Source organism: Mauremys reevesii, linkage group 8 (genome assembly GCF_016161935.1).
Source record: "Mauremys reevesii isolate NIE-2019 linkage group 8, ASM1616193v1, whole genome shotgun sequence".
Taxonomy (NCBI): Eukaryota; Metazoa; Chordata; order Testudines; family Geoemydidae; genus Mauremys; species Mauremys reevesii.
Genome location: NC_052630.1, coordinates 74,215,827 through 74,239,183, shown reverse-complemented (window position 1 = coordinate 74,239,183; position 23,357 = coordinate 74,215,827). Strand labels below are relative to the sequence as shown.

At 41.0% G+C, this 23,357-nt stretch overlaps 1 long non-coding RNA gene across 1 annotated transcript in view; it reads left to right on the top strand.

Moving 5' to 3' along the window:
• Window positions 1-2: 2 nt before the first annotated feature.
• Window positions 3-23,357, top strand: part of LOC120369657 — a 91,787-nt gene continuing 68,432 nt past the window's right edge. The window contains exons 1-2 of the long non-coding RNA XR_005583306.1: window positions 3-1,324; window positions 2,395-2,540. This is a non-coding gene — a long non-coding RNA (uncharacterized LOC120369657). The remainder of the gene's footprint in view (window positions 1,325-2,394; window positions 2,541-23,357) is intronic.

Sequence of the window (23,357 nt, the reverse complement as noted above, 5' to 3'; positions counted from 1 at the left end):
AGCAGGGTTGAGTGAAATGGTTAGGATAAAATAAGAATTCATCCTAAACTGAAAGTGAATCCTTTTGTGAGATTCAAAGAAGTTCAGATAACCTTAAAATATTGTTTATTAATATTAATAATAATACCTAGCTCTTACATTTAGCTAACCACCCAAAATTTGAGTATTTAATTTGATCCTACTTCTAATGTTTTTTTAAATTCACTATTTATAAAGTGCAATATCTTGATGGAATATAGCCTGTGGGGCCTGATCCTGTAAAATATGAATGACTTTGGGAAGTGCCAAACACCCTTAACTCCCATTGGCTTTGAGGAGTTTTGAAGACACTGAGTAATTTACAAGATGGGGCATGTTTTGTTCTTATTCAGATATGCTCTTCATTAGGGAACATGAGGGCAGCAAGGTGGTCCAGTGGTTGGGCACTGAACTGGAAGACCTTATACATTCCTTGGACAAGTCATTTTAACTGCTCTGTATCTCAGTTTCCCTCACCAGTGATCAAGAGGAGGGAAAGCATTATATAAATATTACTATTTGTTGTTCAAGACAGCTGCACATTTACCAGCCCAGATCTGAAAGTCAGAATTTGAACTGCCAAGAGATTTTAGTGGAAATTACAGCAGTTTCAGACAGATTACTGAAGCACAGTCTGAAGTGGAAGTGAGAGGGGGCATTTTAACAACAGCTAAAAGCTTTCTAGAAGTTTGTATGATTTTCTGTGGAAGTTTAGGGCATTCATATGTTCCCGTCTCCCCAGATAATTAGTGAGCTTTGTTGCCAGATTTCCATTTTGGAGTTGTAGAAAAACTTTTCAGATAAAAATGAGATATTTCAAACTGAGAAGGTTCAAACATTTGTGCATCTTGAATATTTATAAAATATTATCAGATCTGCTTGACCTTTGCTTATATTTACATGCTTATCTTAGCAGGGCTCTGAGGGTATGTATGACTGTATCCAGGAGGAGCCATTGGCCCACCTGCATGCTGGACAGTGATAAAGTGCTGGGCCCATGCACAAGTCTGAGCCACAATCCTGGCTCCAATGAAATCCATGGGAGTTTTGCTATTGACTTCAGTGGGGTCAGGATTTTGGCCTCGGGAAGGATAAAGTGAGCTTAAACTCATTTTAAGATTGCTGTAGGATACATGCAGGATGCTCTTTTTCAATCGTGACTGTATTATACTCAATAGACCAGATTTAGATGACCTGCTGTTTGGCCTCCAGCGTAGCCCAAGAGCAAGGGGACCACAACAGCCATCTCTGTAGCTCTTAGATTTTCAGAGTGCTGGACATATTCTGTTACTACTATTTGAGAAAAGTGAGTCATCCTGTAATTAACTAATGCATTGTATTGCTTATACACAACTTTGCCAGTTCCTGGCTCTTCAGTGCTGAACCAGGCAAACACGCCATTCTCGTAATGCAGCTTTTTTGCATGCAAGGATAGAAGCATTAACATGAATTTTTAGTTTGGCAAAATGACTGCCTTCACTGTAAAAAGAGATTCATTAGTATGTCAAAAACAAATTAGGGTTGTCGTAATGTACACCTGATTAGTATCTCTTCAGTAACAATTAGATGCTGGTAAACTTGTTAACCTGAAGTTTTGTGCATTCTCTCTCTCTCTCTCTCTCTCTCTCTCTCTCTCTCTCTCTCTCTCTTTATTTAAAGAAGTAGAGTTTGGAAACTCCTGTGGATATCTCAGTGTAGTTTTGTTGCCAACAAGCTGGGGATGCAGGCTGACATGCAGCCTGTTTCTAATAGCACACACACTGTTTCTTTATTTAGAGCCTCTTTACCAGTATCAATTAAACCCCAGTTAAATTTGACACATCTTAACCTTGCGTTGGATCCAATTCATTGCTACAGCAGAACCCATATGGCACTGAGACAGTTGCAGGCATCAATTCATTGCTTATGTAGAGTTACTGGCTGAATGCCAAGCAGTAATCACTGCTTTTTGTTAATAGACATGTTTGCTTTTGCAGTCATTTCTATACACAGTGCTCTAGATTAATTAGAACAAAATCTGTCATCTATCTAAAAAACAACCAGAACACTATCTCTCCGGTTTTTTTTTCTCCTTCAGATTTAAAGAAAGATGAAATCAGGCAAAATAGATTTACTTTAGTCTGGGATAACCTATTGTGCTTTGTTGAACATATATGTATTTGTTATTCAGATTTAATAAATAATTAAGTAGAAAGAGAACTGGGAAAAAAGAGCCGGAGATCTAAAATATACACATTCCACTCAGAGACTAGTGGATTTCCTCAGAGTGAATTTATATTAAGTGGGAGATGGTAGCCTTCAAAAATTCATATAGCATATGTTTTTCATTAAATAAACAGATTTGTCATTTTATTGAAATATTATGTTTTTTCATAGGAAATCCACTCAAATCATTAGTGTGCATATGGAGATTACATGGCAAGATTGTATAATCATCCCTGAGGTTTTAAAATGGGTTCTTCCATATTCTTTTGAATAATGCCCATTTATCTATTTGAAATTACATCAGTGTTAATGGACAGGTATGTAAACAGCTTTTACAAAATATTTCCTAAGCTACTAATTCCAAATTTTAGAGCAGATATGATTGATGTGATTAAATAACATTCTTTTCCTCCTGTGTGTGAATAATCAACACAGGATTGATGTAGCCAGTTGTGCTCTAAACCATTCTGGCTTCTTGACTGCTGCTTTCAAACCACCTTTATTTTAAATCCAGGTTGAACACTATGGTGTACACTATCACTTTTCACAGACAAAACTTTAAAGTATATTGTTGAATTGCATTTATTATGCAATATGTTTTATACTCAACTTAGTTTCATTAGTACAAAGCCCATTGCCAACTCTGACCACATATCTATTCAGGGGATACCATCATAGGACCTAATCACATCAGCCACGCCATCAGGGGCTCGTTCACCCGCACATCTACCAATGTGATATATGCCATCATGTGCCAGCAATGCCCCTTTGCCATGTACATTGGCCAAACCGTACAGTCTCTACATAAAAGAATAAATGGACGCAAATCAACATCAAGAATTATAACATTCAAAAACCAGTTGGAGAACATTGCAATCTCCCTGGCCACTCGATTACAGTCCTAAAAGTCGCAATATTACAACAAAAAAACTTCAAAAACAGACTCCAACGAGAACTGCTGAATTGGAATTAATTTGCAAATTGGACACCATCAAATTAGGCTTGAATAAAGACTGGGAGTGGATGGGCCATTACACAAAGTAAAACTATTTCCCCATGTTTATTCCGCCCCCCCCCCAATTCCTTACATCTCCTTGTCAATTGCTGGAAATGGGCCATTTTCATTACCACTACAAACAGTTCTTTTTCTCTCCTGCTGATAATAGCTCACCTTAACTGATCACTCTCCTTATAGTGTGTATGGTAACACCCACTGTTTCATGTTCTCTGTGTGTGTGTGTGTGTGTGTGTGTGTGTATATATATATATATATTCCTACTGTATTTTCTACTACATGCATCCGATGAAGTGGGCTGTAGCCCACGAAAGCTTATGCTCAAATAAATTTGTTAGTCTCTAAGGTGCCACAAGTACTCCTTTTTATTAGTATTAGAGTATTTTACAAGAATAAAATAGTGCCACAATGGTATCATCGTACGATCTATTTACCTCTCCAGGTTATTACACTGGTGCCCATCACCATGATATCAAAAGACCCCATGTTTTTGAGACAAGGAATTGGTGTATCATGTGTTGATTTTTAATATGGCTATGAAGAAATTGCTATAGTATTTTTCATTTCCACTCTTTTTGTCTACATTCATAGCAAACTATTTTGATACAAATGTCTTTGTTGTTCAAGGATCTGTTAGATGACATTTTAGCATATTTGATTTGTCAGGTGCTTTTGAATTAAACCCTCCCCCTGCTTGCACACTTGAAAAAGGACAACAGACATGGGGCTTAATTCAAAGCCCACTGGAGCCAATGGGAATCTTTTAATCTACTTCAATGGGTTTTGGATCAGGCCCACTATTCTGGAATTTTAGTATTGCTTTCCCAAAAGTACATTAGACTATTGTTAGTCAAATTGATGGATTTTGAATAGCTGTCCTGTCCTTTTTTAAAAAATCCACTATTAACATATTGAATACTGCATACATTTTTCTTTGTGTTAATGATTTAGATCAGTTTTCATTTAACAAAATCAATAAGCTAAGTTTGTAAGTCGTTATGTATTTCTGTTTATTTTAATTATTTAACATGACTTGTACTTTAGTATAAGATTATTTAAATAGAAATCCTTGCCTCCTCCTAAATCTCTGTAATCATGTTACTTGTTATATGTTACATATAACTTGTTTTTGGATGGAAGAAGAGTGGAAAATCTACATTTTCTGGAAGTTAAAATCCTTTTCAAACTTTTTTTTCAAGTGTTCAGTTTATGTTTTAGTATTCCAATACTGTTGGTCCATTGTTTGGTACTACAGCTTTATCAGCAGAATGTGCGGCAGATGGTTTACATTTGCATTAGCCTTCTGGAAAAGGAATAAGCTACCACCAACATAAGCTGCAGCTTTTCTTTTCAGAATTTATAACAAATTGGTCAGAATGGCATTTAAAAAAACCAACAACCAACATTAGCACCACTATCTCCCATTCCTTTTCTGAAGAGGAATAATGACTCCCACTCCAACACTGTCATTTGCACATGTTTTTCCCCAAAAATGTTTGTTAAAATGATTTAGGTGTTTCATTATGCAAAATGACTTTTATAAAAAGACCTTCCCTTTTGCCCCACAGTCACACTTAATTTCATTTGTCACTTGTTATAGAGTGAAGTTATGTGTAGCCGGGCTATATTATTTGTTCTAGCCTGTATTGGATAATTTATTACATTAAGAAACCAATAATTTTTAAATTTAATCAGATTTAAGTTTTAATAAGATTCATTCTCCTATTCACACTTGCTTAATTTAAGGATATTAAATCTGCTCAGGAATGAGCTGCCTCTCAAAGCCTCATATGTCTATTAAAGGATTTTATTCCTGATGTGTTAATAGGATTTAATTATATTAGCCCTATAGTCCAGAGACACATCACAGTTTTTAAACAGATAGATAAAGCAAGCAAACAGCATGCTAAAAAAAATAATGGCCAGCTATCTGTTAAAAAGAATATTAAGGCTTGATAATTTTTACTGTCCCAGTGTTTTGTGAATTTTCATCATACTGAAATTTAAAATTTAGAATGCTGAACACAGTGGAAGGTAAAGTTCCTTTTCTAAATGAATTTAAAACAAGGTTAACACAGAAGTTAACAAATCCAGTTTAAATACGCTATCTCTAAATTGTTCCTTATCTCTGATTTAAAGAGATTTATTTAAACAGACTTCTAGTTTTCTTTCACCTTTCTTTTGACTGTTGAACTTATGGTTTTGTGCATGAAACAGAGCTGCAGCAAGTTGTTATGAAAACTGAAGATATTAAATATTGCCTGGATTTCTCTCTTTCCTGTGGCTAATTAGGTTTAATGACAAACAGTGGAGGAAATGGAAAACAATTGCTTGGGGACTGTCTACTGTGGCATGGTGGGAGAGACAGGCAGGGGAGGGGGGCACAGACTGCTGTAGTCTGTAAATCTTGTCAATTTCTCCATCAGCATTATTTGCATCGATCAAAAGTGTTGGCTCTTGTCAAGTTCATATGAAAGCTAAATGTACAGAAGTCAGTGTTTCTGATGGCTGCAGATAACTCTGAGATGGAAAAAACTACAAGATTTGCATAGAATCACAGGGAAGGGGGAAAAAAAACCAGCAATATGCCATCCAGTTGGATACTTTGCTTCCAAAATTAGGTTGACGCATGTTCTGGCACATTTCCACCAGTAATCACAGACACTGCATATATTTCAGGGAAGATGTAGGCCCTGATTTTTCCTCTCATTTATACAGAGCTAGACTTTGAGCCCCACTTTGAGCACATAGCGTAGGCTGCTTTTATTTGGGGAAACTAGAAATGTAAAGGAGGAGCTTAGCTTTCTTTCTTTCTTTCTTTCTTTCTTTCTTTCTTTCTTTCTTTCTTTCTTTCTTTCTTTCTTTCTTTCTTTCTTTCTTTCTTTCTTTCTTTCTTTCTTTCTCAAAGTAATTTTCTGGCACTTCTCCTTGCCAAGATAGCCTTGAAAATGTAAATTGGTATAAACAGACCTCTGTCTTAGGAAGGGACAAACAGCTGCACTGTACTTTTCCAGCAGGAGGTTGGCGAGGAGGATCTAAAGATTTTGTGTCAGGTTATCATTTTTGTTTTGGGCCCTTTATGCTACTAGAATGGAACAATGGACCAGCAAGCTGGGCGAGGTTGGCTGAGAATTCTGGCAGGATTGGCGGGTATAACAGGGTGGTCTGGCCCTGTTCTGAAGGGAAGCCCAGCAGGCAGGTGCTGGGAATCAGCTGGATCTAGCTTGAGAATAAAAAAAGTGTCCAAGCTCCATGAGGGGTAGGGAACTAGGAGAGAGTTGGAAGCATTTTCTCTTGTGGCTGCAGTAGGTGAGGGTGAGCAGGCCCTGTGGACCCTCAGGCTGGGGATGTCCATACCTTTTTGTTACCGGAGGGCCCCATAATCTCAGCCAAGAACAGGGCTATTGCTTTTGTTATTGTTCTGCATTTCCTTTTGTTTTGTGTTGGAATATAAACAGAGCCTTGAGAAAAGGGGCTATAAATGGAACTGGGTGAGGCTGATTGTTTGTCCCAGACTGATGATCCAATCCACAAGTATACAGGGGCATAACTGACTCTTGCACCATTGCCCAGTTCTGCCACAGCACTTGGGCATGTTGAGGTGAGGGAGACATAGGACTACAGAGAAAAGCTTGAAAACATGAACCCTAAAGTCTAAACAATCAGAAGGTAAATAGAAAGAATCTCACATGTATTATTTGTTTTAAAATCTCATGGTCTTTAAACCAGTCTCATGATTTTAAATACTTGAGATTGACAATTCTGGTAGTGTGGCTAAAGCATCCTGTGCTCCAGCTGTGCTTAAGGGCAAGTTCTCAAGGGAGTGCAGATCAACCAGGAGAATCGAGAGGCCACAGTTAACTCCTTGACAGCCCTATGAGCACCTCAATGAATTTGGGTTTCCCTCTCAACATGGTAAGGTTGGCTCTGCTTTTATTCCCACATAACTCCTTTGACTTCAGTGATGTTACTCCTGATTTACGCCTGTGTAAATGGATAGTGTATTAGGACCATGATGTAGCTTTTATGTTAAGAGTTTTATTAAAAATTGATTAGATTGTGAATTCAGGTATGCCATCACTTGCTTGAGAAGTTTTATTTCTCTGTTTATATATGTGTTTGTATATATTAAATATTACATAATTTGCACTGTGAACTCAAGACCTTTAAGTTTGTGCTTGAAGTGTCTACACAGTGGAGTTATAGTGCAGCACTTTGGTGCACACTGCTATTCACCTCCCCTTATTCCAAACTGTGAGATAGTGTAGATATGCCTTAAGAACCAATAATGGAAACTGTACTAGCCAGGAGGAATTTAATGGAGTGTGCTTTTCCCTGTTTGTCAGAAACAAAGAAAAGAAAACGTCTATTTTAGACTTTTAAAGATAATCACACAGTTCCACCTCTGGAATATTCATTCGGCTGTGTTCAGCAACCTATAAAGATGCATTGTGAAAGAGCAGGAGAAAACTGGGAATATGTCTTCACCATGCCACATGGCATGGAAATCTTCCCTTTAAACCTGCTCTTGTTACGTGGGGAAAAGTGGTTCAACATCTAACTTCTGCATATTGTCATTTTGGCTCTTGGTAATGGTGTTGGCAGTGGAATAACTCACCTTTATTACGTTTCTACATGATGCATCTGGATTCTGGAATATGATGGAGGATCTGCCTAAGGAAACACTAGTGTGGAAGAAGATTCTAAATTCAGACTTGAGTGCTGTAAGCAATGTTAAAGAATTCATCTATAAAAAATGGAGAAGTCTTCATAGGCTGATCAAAAGGCAAACAGATGACCAGTATGTGAATGGAATTCTAAAGTTTCAGGCTGTGGTACTAATGAAGAGCAAATTTATAGATTGAGAAATAATAACAAAGCTTAAAAATTAGTTTGCTTGGCTAGCTAAAATACACTATTGTTTAATTATGCTCCCTATGTTTATAAAACCAAAGTCCTGTTAGAGGTGTCAGGAAGCTGTATAGGGTACTTCTCAGAGGCTCATTTGTGTATGTGTCTATAAAAGAGAGGGAGGAAGGAATATGTCAGATACTTGGCATTGGTGAAGTTCTTCTACCTTTTGATTTTTGTCCTCATTATAACTGAAAAAAATGACGACATGATCCCTTGTCCCTTACGTCACAGAAGGCAGGCAAAGAATGAGATTCACTAAGAGAAAAGTTAGGAGATCAAACGGTTGGGAGGGTAATAAAAAGGTAATAATTGGAGATATACCAATCTCCTAGAACTGGAAGGGACCTTGAAAGGTCATTGAGTCCAGCCCCCTGCCTTCACTAGCAGGACCAATTTTTGCCTCAGATCCCTAAGTGGCCTCCTCAAGGATTGAACTCACAACCCTGGGTTTAGCAGGCCAATGCTCAAACCACTGAGCTATTCCTCCCCCCTGATATGATATATATAATATTTATTAGTATTAAGACTGATGCTGCATTATTAAGAATAATAAGTGTTAAGGTCTACTGTAAGGAAATCAAATTATATTTGCAAAACTTTATTATTGTTTGAGTTATTAGAAAGTAGAGAGACAAGGTGGGTGAGGTAATATCTTTTACTGGACCAACTTCTGTTGGGGAGAGAGAGAAACTTTTGAGCCACGCAGAGCTCTTCTTCAGGTCTCTGGGAAAGGTACTCCCAGTGTCACAACTAAATGCAAGGTGGAACAGATTGTTTAGCAAAAGCAGTTAGCACACATTATAAGGGACCATTCAAGGTTGAGTGGCCTGTTAACACCTCTGCAGTCATAGCTCAAAAAGAGGGGCTTAGTAGGTTACAGCTTGTTGTAATAAGCCATAAATCCAGTGTTTCTGTTCAGTCCATGATTTTTAGTTTCTAGCAGAGTTTTGAATTTAAGTTCCCAGGCTCATTTTTTGAAAGTGTCGTGCAGGTTTCCTTTGAAGATGAGGACTGATAGGTCAGATAGGTCATTGGTTTATGAAAAGTGTTCACCCATAGGTGAATAAGGTGTTTTTTGTCTTTTATCATTTTCCTGTGTGAGTTCATGTGAGAACATAGAGCTTGTCGGGTTTCGCCCACATAGCTGCTGTTGGGAAATTTAGTGCACTGGATGAGGTACATCACATGTTGTGATAGACACTTGTAGGGCCCATGGATCTGAAACGTGTGTTGTGAGGAGTGTTAATCATTGTAGCAGTGCAGATATGTCAGCAGGTTTTGCATCTGTTGTTTTGTCAGGGTCTGGTGCCACTTTGAGATGGTGTGTCTGGGTCTGTGGGAAGCTTGCTTCTGATAATGAACTTGGTAAGTATTATTAGAAAGTTGTGAAATCAGGTATTCACAGAAATAAGATACTTACTATAAGAGGAATACAAGGTATTCATCTTGCAGGTATGCATCTTATTTCCCAACACAACACTCAATAGAAAGCCATCTCCTTCCATTCTTTCAAGACGAATGTACACAAGGGATTGCTGGGACTCAGGAACCTGAAGCTGCAAATCTCTGTCTTCATATCTTCTACTGCAGAAACAGAGTTCAGGTTCAAGCTACTAGCTGATAAAGCTCTTCTAATGTCTCAGAAGTAAGTTCACACACAGGAGAGTGAGAAGCAAAAGAATTTCTTGCCACAATGAAACAAATCAGAGAGACTGAAGGATGCAGAAACCTCAGCCCCGTTTCCTCCAGGAATCCCTCACACACATCTGTCAGCTGTTATGATTACAGAACTTCAGTGCTGCACCCTGACAACTCTGTCCCTCCCACTGATGAATCTGTACAAAGTTCTTTCTTTTCGGAAGACAAGATAGTGTCTCTTAGCTTTTCTCTATTGTATGGATTAAGCAAACATATATAGCCCAGGGGATTTTGACTGAAGCCTCCACATACAGCAAAGGAGGGGAGAAACACACTTTCAGCTTGTCAAGGAGGTAGATATGAAAAAGCAAACTGAAAAATTTAGCACAAATAGGGGGCAAACCTCACAGCTTAACCTATATGCTTTGCTAGTGGAACAAACATTTCTGTGCTTAATTCTGTTTAGGGTTTTGCTTTCCAGGTTCCCTTTAAGTGCATTAATTCTCTTTCCTTAGTCTTAATGCATGCTTTTTTTTTCTGCTACAGAACAGCGTCCTTGCAGAGATATCATTGTTATCTTTATCTGTGTCATAGATAACCCAGCTCTCACTCCTCACCATCAAGCCATCAGTCGAGGTAATTTGCCTCTTGTTCCTCTTTCAGTGCTTCCTTTTCATTTGCTTGTCAGAGTACTGTGTGGCCTTGGCCTCTTCGCAGTCTGTTCATCCTAATTTAAGGGTGAGTTGAGAGATTCTCCTTTCACATTTTCCTCCTTCTTGTTGCTACATTTCTCCATTTTCCGTAGTCTTTCTCAGTGTCCATCCAGTCTTTCTGACAGGTTTGCCGTAATGCTGCCTTTCTTCACAATATAGCCCATCTGGTTTTTCTGAATAACTTCAGCTGCTGTTTTGAGTCCCTTCACTTTCACTTTTAGAATGGAAACCATCTTGCACTTTGTATGGGATTGCTCTCTTGAGATTTCTACAGTAACAGGAACACTGTACAGGTACTACACCAAACCACTTTAGGTTTTTGGTAGTCACTGTGTGTGGCAGTTGGTACGTCTCATTTATGATGCCATCTTTGTTGTTGGACTATGTCAGTGTGTTACTTACAGTCTCTCAAAACTATCTACACTTCCATACACAAGCGCTGACTTTCCAAAGTGCTGGGGAGTGCTCAACCCCTGGCTCTGCCCCAGGCTCCACCCTGCCCTGCCTCTTCCTGCCCATGCTCTGCCCCACCCTCTCTCCACCCCTTCCCCCAAGGCCCCACCCCACCTCTTCCCATCCCCACTCCACCCCCTCTTCCGAGCATGCCACATCCTCGCTCCTCCCCCCCAGCTTCCTGCACGCTGTGACATGGGCGGGAGCGTGGGGAGGGAGGGATAGGCGCTGATCTACGGGGCTCTCCAGCTGGTGGGAGGTGCTGGAGGGGTGGAGGAGAGCTAATAGGGGGCTGCCGGTGGGTGCTTGGCACCCACCAATTTTTTCCCCGTGGTTGCTCCAGCCCTGGAGCACCCACAGAGTCAGTGCTTATGCTTCCATGCATCACACAGACTTATAAAATTGGACTTGGAGAGATTACACTAATAATAAAAATATTCACTTCTGTGCTACCAGACACTATAGAGTTCCAATATGCATATCCTAATTACCATATATTTTATCATATGCTTCAGGGCATAAGCCATCTTTTAACTAATGGAGGCTAGAAATAAGTTTTTCCTGTGAACAGGCTGTTCCTTAAATGTCTTCTGTGTTGTTTGTTGTACTTTTGTTTGAAGCATGTGGTATTGGCCAATGCCATAGAAGGATACTGCACTAGATGCAGCACTGGTCTATTCTTGTGTTCCTAGTTCTGCAATCTTATGCACTGCACAAGATCGAAGGTACAATTGGCAGGGTTGGTGTTGACCATATTCTTTGTTCATGCATGTATAATGGAGCTCAAATGGGGTGGTGCTTTTTAAAGTCATTGCCTATTTATAATTTAAAAAAACTACAGCATTACTAAGTATTTCATAGAATCATAGAATCATAGAATTCAAGATCAGAAGGGACCATTATGATCATCTAGTCTGACCTCCTGCAAGATGCAGGCCACATAAGCCGATCCACCCCACTTAGCAAGTGAACCCTGCCCCATGCTTCGAGGAAGGGCGAAAAACCCAGGCCATAGCCAATCTTCCCTGGAGGAAAATTCCTTCCCGACCCAAATATGGCGGTCAGCTGAACCCGAGCATGCGGGCAAGACTCTCCAGCCAAACCTCTGGAAAAGGTTACATCATACCAGGCACATAATTGACCTATTGACTAAGCCCGTATCCTATCATACCATCCTCCATAAACTTATCTAGCTTAATCTTAAAGTCGTGGAGGTCCTTCGCCCCACTGTTTCCTCGCAGACTGTTCCAGTATTGCACTCCCTGATGGTTAGGAACCTTCGTCTTTCAAGCCTGAATTTCCTGACTGACAGTTTATATCCGTTCGTCCTCGTGTCACATTAGCACTGAGCTGAAATAATTCTTCTCCTTCCTGGTATTTATCCCTCTGATATATTTAAAGAGTGTAATCATATCTCCTCTCATCCTTCTTTTGGTTAAGGAAAACAAACCGAGCTCCTCAAGTCTCCTTTCATACGAAAGGCCTTCCATTCCTCGGATCATTCTAGTGGCCCTTCTTTGTACCTGTTCTAGTTTGAATTCATCCTTCTTAAACATGGGAGACCAAAACTGCACACAATACTCCAAATGAGGTCTCACTAGCGCCTTATATAACGGGACTAGCACCTCCTTATCCCTACTAGAAATACCTCGCCTAATGCAACCCAAGACCGCATTAGCTTTTTTAACGCCACATCACATTGCCTACTCATAGTCATCTTGCGATCAACCAGGACTCCTAGGTCCTTCTCCTCCTCCGTTACTTCCAACTGGTGCGTCCCCAGCTTATAACTAAAGTTCTTGTTAGACATCCCTAAATGCATAACCTTACACTTCTCACTATTGAATTTCATCCTGTTACTAATACTCCAGTTTACAAGGTCATCCAAATCTCCTGGAGAATATCCCGATCCTCTTCCGAATTGAATACCCCCACTTGGTGTCATCCCGCAAACTTTATCAGCCCACTCCTACTCTTGGTTCCCAGGTCAGCAATAAATAGATTGAATAAAATCGGACCCAAAACCGAGCCTTGAGGAACTCCACTGGTAACCCCCCTCCAACCGGACATAATATTTGATTATGTCTGTAGGGTCCAGCATATTTCTACTGTGTTTGTCTGTGAAGGGGCTCACTCACCACTGTAGCGCCTTCTGCTGGCTGTCCTGAGGATTAGCTCTATTCACCAGTGCGCCCTCCTCTGGTGGTGCCTTGCCACCATCACTTTTGTTCAAGGACCTGTGCCACTCCCAGGACTGTGGTGTCTTCTTCAGTAACACTGTCCCCCGCTGTGCCAAACTCTGTGTTACCACTTTCCAGGGGGTACCTGCAATCTCTGTCCAGCCACTTCTCTCAGTGGCAACTGCAGTCTTTTGTCCCAGGGCTCCATCACCCTCTTCTTCTCTTACCTCAGGGCTTCAGCCTGCAGGCCTTAGCAGCCAGCCAGGAGCTCTCTCTAGCTCCCCTGGTCCCTGCTTGCAGCACTCCTTCCTCCTGCTAGGAGTCTGGTCTTCTCCCCTCAAGCTCCAGTCAGCTACTGCCCTCTGCTCTGCCCTGCAGCCCTTCTTATATGAGCCTGCTGGGCCATGATTGGCTGCTTCTCTCAGTACCTTTCTAATTGGCTGCCTCTGGTGCAGCCGCTCTAGGGCTGCTTTTAACTCCTTTTCTGCCAGTGAGGGACAGCCACCCCATCACAATGTCACATGAAGTTTGCAAAAAGGATCATAATAAGGTAATGTTTTCTGATTTTAGTGGAGCTAATTTTTGTTAAGAAGTTATTTTGTGGGCATAATTTGAAAATGTTAGTGTTTGACTTAGGAATCAGAGATGCTGCTGCAAAGAAGTGTATAACTGTTTTCAGTTCTGTATGCCAAACCTTGAGATCACGTGACAATATGAATTCTTGCATGAGAATCTACCACTTGTACAAAACTAAAAATTGTAATGAAACCTTTTTTCCTACTTCCCCAGTTAAATTCATGTATTTTTATTAATTAGTACCAGGGCAGTCCCTAGGGGAGTGGCAGGCACTGGACAACCCACCCCTCCACCTCCAGCCCAGGCCCTGCCCCACTCCACCCCTTCCCCCAATACCCCGGCCCTGCCCCCACCCTGCCTCTTCCTGCCCCTGCTCCACCCCCTCCCTGCCCCATTCCACCCCTTTCCCCAAGCCCTCACCCCTGCCCCACCTCTTTCCAGCTTCCACCCCCTCCCCCAAGTGACGCTGAGAGCCGGTGGGGCAGGCTGGGGTGGGTCGCTTGCTGCTGCTGGTGCCAGATCCCCCCACTAATCCCCCAGGCTGCCCTGGACCCCGTGTCCCAAAGCGAGGCCCCCCCCAAAGCGTAGGGTCTGGGCAATTGCCCCGGTCCATCCTATGGACAGGATGGCTTGGACCACGTAAGGTGCCCCTTAACACCCCACGTGCCCCTTTCTGTTTGTGGGATGGCTGGAGCGGCTCACAGGATGGCTGGTGGAGTGGAGCAGCTTGTGGTGAAGGCTGCAGCAGAACCCCATGGAGAGACGGGGCAGTCGGCTTGGACCACGTAAGGTGCCCCTTAACACCCCGCATGCCCCTTTCTCCCCCCCCACCCGTTTCCACCCAGCTGGGGGGGGGGGGAAACTCTGCAGATAAACTTTTGAACTCTGTGGCTGCACTGACCAGGGACAGAGACTTTTGGGTTGCTGGACTCAAGAGACTTTGGGGTGTCGGACTTTTGGGACTTTGGGGTGATCTTTTGGGTGGTTGGATTAAGACCTTAAGGGGAAAAGGATACTGCCAAACTTGCTTGGGGGTGGGTCTCTTGCTCTTGGTTTGTGTTATGAATCCTGTTTGTGGTGTTTCCCCAACATAATGCTACATTGTTTCCCTCCTTTATTAAAAGGATTTTGCTACACTCAGACTCTGTGCTTGCGAGAGGGGAAGTATTGCCTCCTAGAGACACCCGGGGGGTGGTATGTAATTGTCCTAGGTCACTGGGTGGGGGCTCGAGCTTTATTGAAACAGAACCTCTAGATACTGAACCCGGCCCTTGTTGCTGCCAACTGTGATGGGCAGAAGGGTTACATAAGCAAATGCATCATTTGCCATTTTCTAACATACTAGAACTGTACAATTAGGAAGAATCTGACAATATTAAGCTATATAATTGTTTAAAAAATCATAGATACTTACAGTGTACCCTCCTAGGTAGAAAAAAGATCTACCAAATCTAGTATAAAGGCTCTATTTAGTTGTAAATCAATGTGTTTTAATAGTTATATGAACCAGTAAGGATTCTTTAGAAAATAAGTGAAGCACAAATGGAAAAGTTAATTAAAATTGATGATTTAAATCGAGGCTTTGTACTTGGTGACTTAAATCAATCCATCTTGCTTTTGTCCTCTGGAATTGCTCTACTTCAGGGTGTACCCCTTCCTATGCCAGATCTTCCTATGGACTGTTCAGCTGTTCCCTTCTTGTCAATGGAATTCTCCCCCAGCCAATTGCAGGGCTTTTATATTTCCAGTATGCTACCACATACAGGGGCTGTAGTGGGAACTACAATCTCACCTGCTGGGTTTACAGCTAAAATCAGCTTAAAATAGACACAATCTTGTCTGAGCTTTATTTTTGTAAGGGCAGAAGTATAGTCTTTTGGGGATATTTGGTTAATTTTATTCATTCAAATTCTTATCAGGGTTAAATGAAGAAAGTAGCTTTAATGGGAGTTACCTACATAGATTCTCTAGCACTGAACTGAGAAAAGAGACGGTATCGGGACTGTGCTAAGAAACCACATTTTAAAGTAACTTAAATAATTTAATTACAAATATACGAGTGAAAAAGGGAGTGTGTGTGTGGGGGGGCGCTTTTAGTAGTGAAATCCAGTGTCTCCTCTAGTGTATATGCTAGAGAAGCAAAATAGGGCACAAATCCATTTTTTTTTTTACTTGCAGGCCCTCTTTAACTCAGTGATGACCTTCTGGTACAGCACACTTGTATAGACATATATTTCCTTTGCAGTCAGTGGAATTACTCAAGTTTCATGCTGATATAAGTGAATTTGACTCTGAAACTAGACTGGTATATTTTACAAGTGCCCCTTTGTGGACTTTGAAATGTTGTTGTTACAGGATTTGCATCCTGTGTGCAGTAGGGTCTGGATTTCAGTTTCTAACCGCTCGAATTCAGAGAGGAAGCATTGTTGAGTCGAAAAGGCACAAGCCTAGACAACAGGACTCCTGGGTTGTTGTTAGATCTATCGCTGGCTGGCTACTCTGGCTCAGTTCAGCAGTCTATCCCTATTCAGTAAGCATTTATGCATGTGCGTACATAAGTCCATCTCTAACTGCCTTGCTGAATTGAGACCCATGTAAGGGCAAGTTATTTAATTCCTCTGTGCCATAGTTTACCCTACCTATCAGAGGAGCATAATACTGCCTCACAGAAGTGTTCTGAGGCTTAGGGTGATACCCTGGCTCTTATGAAGCCAATGACAAAACTCCCATTGACTTCAACAGGGCCAGGACTTGATCCTTAATGTTTGTTGGATCCTTAGATTAAAGGTGCCATATAATAAATGCAAAATATTATTCTTCCCGTTTGCTTTTCCTGAAATGCTTCTTATTACCCCTCTCCTCAACCCATTGGTGCACCCCAGCACAGTTCTGTTTTCATGCTGCTTTATTATTAGCCTCATTCTCTACCTTTAGGGTACTGGTAGCCCCTATTGAAATCAATGGGAATTACAGGTATGCTGGGAGAGGAGGGAAGAAAGAGAGGTGACCTAGCTTTTAAAACAAATCAAATTCTTATCAGATGTCTTCTAACACTCAAGCATGGATTGATGACTGGATATTTCCAGTCTTACATTTTCTAGCTCAGTGAATCTCAGTATAGAAGACACCAGAAATTTTGTCTTGCATAGGAATTGTGATGGACAGAATAGAAAATAAAATCTCTATAAAGGAAGTGAGATTTTCTTCAAAAATTTCTGAGACTAATGTTATTTTTAGTATCACTGTTCAGCAGAACTGACATTAATTGTACCTGGGAGGTGATGGCTTAGCTGTATTTACTTAGAACATGCAGTTAAAATATCTATCTGAAAGGTCAGTTCTGCATGGGATATAGTATATGTGTGTGGAAAATGATAAGAACCTGCCTTTCATAAGAGAATGTTTTCTTTTGAAGCATATACATAAAATATTTTCCTATGTTTCCTTTCAAAATATATCCAGTCTTTGCAATTGTCATGCACACAATATCTCACCTGCTCTTGATGAGTAATGATAATGTTAAAACAAATATTTTATTTACCTGTAAAAAAGTGAAACAATTGCTCACCTTGGATGAGTGGGTAGTAGAATTTTGCAAGACTGCCTGAACCAAAACTAATCTGCCTCCTTGTTGTGGCTGGGAGGGATAATGAATGGCTCAGAGGGTTGGCAACAGGATATAGAGTGCCTGCCTCCTCAATGATATTGACTTGAATTCAGCCCAAATCAACAGAGCCTGAAAGTTACCCTCTGGATACACAGTGGCTCATATTTAATGACTTGGTGATCTCAGTCCACTTCCCATTGGATAAGTGTTCAGACAACAATAACTAGCCCACAGCTGGTACTGACTTTACAGCGGAGAAATTATGGATTATGACACCGATTCAGGAAAACACTTAAGCACAAGCTTAAATCCATTCTTGTTCAGAACAGCACAGGCTTAATTTTGAACAGTGCTTACTTTGTAATAAAAGAGGTGCCAGGGCTCAGCCCTGGCAAGTGCTAGCCCAAATTAAGCATTGGCTGGGTGGCCAGGAGAGTGGCAGCTGCTGGCTAGGCACCCAGCTCTGAAGGCAGTGCTGCCGCCAGCAGCAGCGCAGAAGTAAGGGTAGCATGGTATGGTGTATTGCCATCCTTAATTCTGTGCTGCTACTGGAGGTGGTGCTGTCTTCAGAACTGGGCAGCCAGAAGATGGTGGCTGCTGGCCAGGAGGCCAGAGGTTCTGGGGCTATGAACTGCCAAGCCTCGGCACTGCTTTTGAGAAAAGAAGGCCTATGCAGACAATTGGACATAGTGTATGCTTAAAGTTAAACTTGTGCTTAAGTGCTGCTCTGAATCAGAATACTTTCCTGGATCAGGGCCTGAATGGACCAGACACTGAATTATCCATTCTTTCCTATACCTTACCCCTGCAAATTAGGAACACACTGATGGGTCATAAAGTGGGAGCTTGTACTGCCACTACCTGTGATGTAACAGTTCTGTGGCACAGGAGGGAATTCAGAGTCTAAGGTCACCATTCTGGTTCATTTCACAGGCATTATTTCCCATTATTTCCTCTTTACCACATCCATGAGTCTCTTCTTCCCTTTATTCCCTGAAGTCAGCTGGCTGGACTGTTTGTGACTCATGACACAATTTCCTGAAACTTTTTTTTAACTTCTTAAAATATATAAATAAATGCTTTTGTGTGTGTGTGTTTCTATTAGCAGGCATTGCAATTTCACCACACCATTTTCAATTGAGTTGAAATTAACGTATGGACCTGTCACCATTCCTCACTCAGAAAAACTCCCAAATGACTTCAATGAGAGTTTTGTGAGGAGTGCTGAGTGGGAACCATCATTCGTTTACTTCCTTGGCTTCTCCATTAGAATCACTGATATCAGCAGCATGAATAGTACTTGTTAAATCCTTTTGCAGGTCTAGCAAGTGATACTTTTGCAAGTTGATATTTCTCTAATTGAGGGGTGGGCAAGGGAAGGAAAATCCTAAATTCCACCCCCTTCAGAGATCTATCTAGAATCTGCAGGAAATTCTCAATCACATTGTAACAATGTTACTTGTGACTATGCTTTTAAAAATAAGATTATTTCAAGAGGGTTTTTTTGAGGTTAATAGAATATCAGGGTTGGAAGGGACCTCAGGAGGTCATCTAGTCCAACCACATGCTCAAAGCAGGACCAATCCCCAGCTAAATCATCCCAGTGAGGACTTTGTCAGGCCTGACCTTAAAAACCTCTAAGAAGGAGATTCAACCACCTCCCTAGGTAACACATTCACCACCCTCCTAGTGAAAAAGTTTTTCCTAATATCCAACCTAAACCTCCTCCACTGCAACTTGAGACCATTACTCCTTGTTCTGTCATCTGCTACCACTGAGAACAGTCTAGATCCATCCTCTTTGGAACCCCCTTTTAGGTAGTTGAAAGCAGCTATCAAATCCCCCACCTCATTCTTCTCTTCTGCAAACTAAACAATCCCAGTTCCCTCAGACTCTCCTCATAAGTCATGTGCTCCAGTCCCCTAATCATTTTTGTTGCCCTCTGTTGGACTCTTTCCAATTTTTCCACATCCTTGTAGTGTGGGGCCCAAAACTGGACACAGTACTCCAGATGAGGCCTCACCAATGTCAAATAGAGGGGAATGATCATGTCCCTCGATCTGCTGGCAATGCCCCTACTTATACAGCCCAAAATGCTGTTAGCCTTCTTGGCAACAAGGGCACACTGTTGACTCATATCCAGCTTCTTGTCCACTGTAACTCCTAGGTCCTTTTCTGCAGAACTGCTGCCTAGCCATTTGGTCTCTAGTCTGTAGCAGCGCATGATATTCTTCCGTCCTAAGTGCAGGACTCTACACTTGTCCTTATTGAACCTCATCAGATTTCTTTTGGCCCAATCCTCTAATTTGTCTAGGTCCCTCTGTATCCTATCCCTACCCTCCAGTGTATCTACCACTCCTTCCAATTTAGTGTCATCTGCAAACTTGCTGATGGTGCAGTCCACGCCATCCTCCAGATCATTCATGAAGATATTGAACAAAACCAGCCCCAGGACCTACCCTTGGGGCACTCCGCTTCATACCATCTGCCAACTAGACATGGAGCCATTGAGCGCTACCCATTGAGCCTGACAATCTAGAAAGCTTTCTATCCACCTTATAGCCCATACTTCTTTAACTTGCCGACAAGAATACTGTTGGAGACCATATCAAAAGCTTTGCTAAAGTCAAGGAATAACACATCCACTGCTTTCCCCTCATCCGCAGAGCCAGTTATCTCATCATAGAAGGCAATTAGGTTAGTCAGGCATGACTTGCCCTTGATGAATCCATGCTTACTGTTCCTGATCACTTTCTTCTTCTCTAAATGCTTCAGAATTGATTCCTTGAGGACCTGCTACATGATTTTTCCAGGAACTGAGGTGAGACTGACTGGCCTGTAGTTCCCTGGATCCTCCTTCTTCCCCTTTTTAAAGATGGGCACTACATTAGCCTTTTTCCAGTCATCCGAGACCTCCCCAGATCACATCCGGCCTCATGGACTTGTGCTTGTCCAGCTTTTCTAAATAGTTCTGAACCACTTATTTCTCCTCAGAGGGCTGGTCACCTCCTCCCCATGCTGTGATGCCCAGTGCAGCAGTCTGGGAGCTGACCTTGTTTGTGAAGACTGGGGCAAAAAAAGCATTGAGTGCATTAGCTTTTTCCATATCCTCTGTCACTAGGTTGCCTCCTTCATTCAGTAAGGGGCCCACACTTTCCTTGACTTCCTTCTTGTTGCTAACGTAGTTCCTTTCAGATTTTTTTACTTAGAATCACTGGCTATGATATTGTAATGAATTGACCTGTGTGTGTATAGTAAGATTTTGCAAGTAGTGAAACCATAGTAAGGTTGTATTGTATCAGAATTTTCTGTTTTATGGGATCTGTACCTCGGTGTCTCACCTGTTTTTTTTTTTTGGTAACCCTATTCTGTAAACATGCCATAGATAATTTGAACGAAATTTCAGCCACTAATAAATATGAATATGGAATGATCTCCAATGTGTATCTTTTGTATGGATATTTAGGAATTTTGGGAAAACTAGAGTAGCCTATGTAGAGAAAAGCCTATTTTTTCCACACAGCACACCTTCGCTGACCCCTGCTGCTGCCTAATATTGTGATATCAGAGATTCTGAGCCCACTCATCATTACTGCCCTCCAGTTTATATGCATACCTGGGAAGAGTCACTGTTGCTCTGGTTGTCATGGCAGTGGCTGTCTTTGATAACTGATTTACCTCAGATGGCTATGACATGACTACAAAGAAGGGTCAGAGGAGTAACTTCAATGAAACAGACTGGATTTAGATAAGATCCCGCAGTGCTCCTTTGGGTTTGTGTTGTGGTAAATTACACTGCTTCTTTTGAAAGGGTAGATGTTTTGATTGTTACTTTCCTCAAAAAAGGTTTATTGACAATAAGATAGACGGGTTCCTTTTCATGCACATTGATTATATGCTCCTTACAAATTGGGGGATATGGGTTTCTTATGTGTTTACCTTTTTTTTAAATGGGAAATTATAATTGGAGGTGTTTAATCCAGTTTAATTAGTTTCACAATATTGGTCAGCATGGCACTGAGTGGTGAAATATGGAATGTTGCAAAGATAACAATGGGAATAAAATATACATTGAAAAGGATGTTAGTTAAGGTTGCTCTCATCAGTAAACTAAACCATAAAAAGTTAGGAAATACAAAGGGAAGGATTAAAAGGTTGTATAGTTAAGCATTCTCAAGTTAGGAAATGACAGAATGAACACTAGCCATGGAACCTTAATTTGGCCCCTTTATACATATGCATTATGATACTGTCTTTAACTACACACAGAAATTACTAACTGTGAAAAGTTTGTTTTAAGTAACTTGCCCAGGGTCACACAGAAACTTAGTGGCTTAGTCAAAGTTGCCAGGATGACATTCAACTGCTGTAATCATGAGACCATCCTTTTTCTTCCTGCAATTCACTACAAATCTTCCAACTACCACAATAAATAAGGCAGAGGTCCTGCAGACAAGACTCCTTTGCTAAATAACCCTGATTCATCCACAGAGCAGATCTGTCCTGTGAACTGAATGAACCAAGGATCCTGTGCTTGTATATACATATAAAAATAATGTAATTAAAGACTGTATCATAATGCAAACTCACAAGGTTGCATGGGGAACATTCATTCTGCCATTTCCTAACTTGAGTGCTTGATGCCACAGCCTTTTAATCCTTTTTATTCCTTAATGTTGTATTTCCTAACTTTTTTTATAGTTTAGTTTATTTACGAGTAACCTTAACTAAAAAAACAAAGGGTGTTTTTTTGTGAAATAACACATGTACTTCATTGCCCTCTACTATGACTATTGTAAGTAGCATATTAATAACTGTGAAATCCCAGATTATCATAGATTTGAGCATGGGTTGTTGGAAGGTCTAAGTTCAAGTCATTTTTACAGTTTCTTGAATTCTTAGGAGCATGTTCTTTGCTCAGTTCCTTTTTGCAGCTCCCTCTATTATCAATAGATTTGTGCCTTAAGTAAATACTTCTAATTTGCTTACTGACTACTTCAGATCAAAATAACAAGAGTTGGCAACAGATAAGAGGTCCAGACAGGATTTGTTTGTGATTTTAGTTATAATAACAAATAAATAGGCAGGCTGAAGTGTTTTACAATGCTTTTTAAAAAAAATTAGACCTTCAAGAGAAAAAATACAAGAGACCACTTTTAGCAAATAGGTGCTCTAAGATAAGACCTTATTGATACTGAAAGAAATTTCTGTTTTTCCCCTTCTTCTTTCCTTTTTCAGTTGGTTATCTTGCAGTTTTCTTGACATAGAGAAAGCTGCCTATGTCTGTCATGCTGCCCATATGTGAGTGAATGTTATTCAAGAATTCTTTTTGTCCCTTGCCCTCAAGATCATGTGGATGCACTTGAAAGATTTGGTAAATGGGGTAAGACCTCTTCTGCATCTGAATTTGGAGAAGTTTAAATGCTACTGCCATCCTCCCATACTCCTTTTTATTTTTATTAGATCTGAACTCCTCTTTGGATTGTATTATAGTGAATAATCCATACATGCCTGGGAGGCTGATACTGGGATGGCAATGGTGTTTAGTAGCATATCTTGGTGAGGCAGGCAAGGCCTGGTTTTTCATCTGAAATCAGATCATGGATGCTGACTTTGTGTTCTTCAGCAAAAGCTTGAACTTCTTATCCCCTGCTACATAGGCTGTTGGTGCAGTGGGCAAAGATTTTGTCAGAAGAATGGATGGTATATGCTGGACTCTAGGGCCATTCCTGATAGTTCTCCTGCTTAAATGGTGTTTTCAGATGCCCATTAGAACTGGGATTTGGGGTACTGGGGTTCTAGTTATCTTGATGGTGTTGCAATTCCACTCTGCCATATTCCCTGCATGTGGCAAAGCTGCTCAGTCCCTTTGGCTAGAGTATTGGCATGGTGACACAAGAGTGTGCCTGGGTAGTGCCATGGCGTATGCAGGCACAGAAGCATTCTTATTTCTGCACCTTGCCAGGACACTCCACTCTCTCTGTCCAATTCAATGTCTCTTTCCTGTGTGGCAGCTGTGGCACCCACTTACAATGTTG